Raw genomic sequence first — 2,491 nt, forward strand, 5'->3', positions numbered from 1 at the left:
AAGTTATTACAGATGATTGTTGAATGGGCTGATTTCTTATTGCTTGTATTGTGCATGTGTGTTTGAATGGGCTAATTTCTTAGGGGTTGTATTTTAATTATGTATGTTTAAACTATTATAGGTTATTGTTGAATGATGTATATTTTTGAATTGTTAATGATGTATATGATGTGGGTTGAGATATGGATGCATCAGTGGTGAATATAAGTAGTGCTTAAGTTATTACAGGTGATTGTTGAATGGGTTGATTTATTACTGCTTGTATTGTGCATGTGTGTTTGAATGGGCTGACTTCTTAGTGGTTGCATTTTCAATTATGTATGTTCAAAATTGGACGGCTGGATGGTAGGGGGAGGATAGAACTTCTACGCTATAGGGAAAGTATAGAAACCTTTCCCTCAAGTTATTACAAAAAAATAATATTGTATTTTACTTTCAATTGATATTGTATTCCAAAAATAATATTCCACAAATTAATAAAAACATAACAATATATATGTCTCAATTTTAACATTTACATCTTGCCTATTACTTAAGCTAATGCAATACATATACCCGATTCTTTTTTAACTTCTTAGGAGGTTATCAAACACAGAAACCAAGAACTTTTTAAACACAGAAACCCGAAACTTCTTTGGACTTCTCAAGAAGTTATCAAACACAGAAACCAGGAACTTCTTAACTTCCCAAAGATGTTATCAAACACAGAAACAATGAACTTCTTCAGGAACTACAAAGTTATAATTCTTCAATAACTTCCAATTTTCAGTTCGTGTTCTTGCTTTCAGTTATCAAACCTGTCCTTAAAGAAAGGTGTAATAGGGAGAGAAAAGAGAGAAAACCTTATGGTTGGGGAGAGAGATTTAGCAAAGAAGAGGAAAAATGAGACACGTAATACGAAAATAGAGGGAGAGAAGAGGAAATCTTGCAGGTAAGGGGAGAGATTTAATAAGGAAGAGGAAAATAAGACACCTCACAAAAATAGAGGGGTATTATTAGAAATTAGGACAGGTGATACAAAACAAGGGGAATAAAAAAAAGTGTAATAAGGAGAAAGAGAAGAGAGAAAATCGTGTGGGTAGGGGGAGAGATTTATTAAAGAAAAGGAAAAATAGGACACATGACACAAAAATAGGGGGAGAGATTTAATAAAAAAGAGAAAGAATGCGGCGCATGGCATAAAAATAGAGGGGTATTTCTCTTGCATAATGTATAACTAATGATGTGCATGTGTATTGCACGTGAAATTAATTTAATTATAAAATAAATTTTTATTTTGAAATAATATTTTAAAAGGACTTTCAATTTTTGAGAGAGAGCTTCTAATAGATTCATCTTCACATAATTATAGAGAGCAGATAGACCTACTTTGCCTATCTTAGATAAAAATAATCGAGAAATACAAAAATATGAATATTTTTCTCTTATTCTAATTTAACGCATTCTGCATATTTATGGGTTAAACGAAAGCCCAATAACTTCACTATTATGTTTTTTTTTCTTTTTAATTATATCATTCACTAAATTAGTTTTACTTTTATTAATATATATTATTTATTTATAAGTTAGTAGTATTGTGATAAATTAACAAATCTAAAGATGTAAAAAAAAATAATAATAAAGAAATTATCTTTTATAAGTTAGTATTATTTTAATATAATTAATTTCATTTTTAATTACAAAAGTACATATATTATTCACTTATAAGTAAAATTTATTAAAAATTAGAAAATATGAAAATACAAAAATATGTCACATGATACATATAATAAAATTATAATAAACGTGTATCTATTGCAATCAAAAGTAATCATAGTGGTGCTATTATTTATTTTTCCTCCTTTTATGATAGTAAAAATTTTATTCTTATTTTATTTTATTTTGAATTTGGAAAAATATAGAACAAGTACAAGTAGAAAATGAAATAAATAGAAGAAATAATTTTTACACAAAATATAAAAAATTTCTTTAAAATTGAAAACAAATAACATTAATGATTTCGAATATATGAAATAAATTTACATGAGATGGAAAGCTACATTTTATATCATACATTCAACCGCTCACTAAATAGAATTTTTTTTATTGAAATATGAAGAAAATAAAGTATAATATGTAAATGGAAGTTATGACAAAGAAAAGTTTTGAAACATGGAGGAAAGAGGTAGAGAAATTTTAGGAAAGTTGATTTATTAGGCCGGGGAGAGAGTGGAAAGTTGATTTATTAGGAAAGAGGAGTATGGAGGTAGTGAGAATATTGGTGAGGAGGAAAAAGAGAAAGAAAATGGCATGAGGGAAGGAGATTTATTAGGATAGAAATTAGGAAAGTTGATTTATTAGGAGAGTGAGAGTAATACATGAGAATATTGGTGAAGAGAAAGAATAGAGAGAAAAACATGGGACAATTGTAGTATTATATAAGTATATATTTTATAAAATTCAATAATTATTATTGAAAATTATAATAAAAGTAATTTATTTTTGTTACTTA

Source organism: Amborella trichopoda, chromosome 9 (genome assembly GCF_054954075.1).
Source record: "Amborella trichopoda isolate Santa Cruz 75 chromosome 9, AtrichopodaSantaCruz75HAP2 v2.0, whole genome shotgun sequence".
NCBI classification, from domain to species: domain Eukaryota; kingdom Viridiplantae; phylum Streptophyta; class Magnoliopsida; order Amborellales; family Amborellaceae; genus Amborella; species Amborella trichopoda.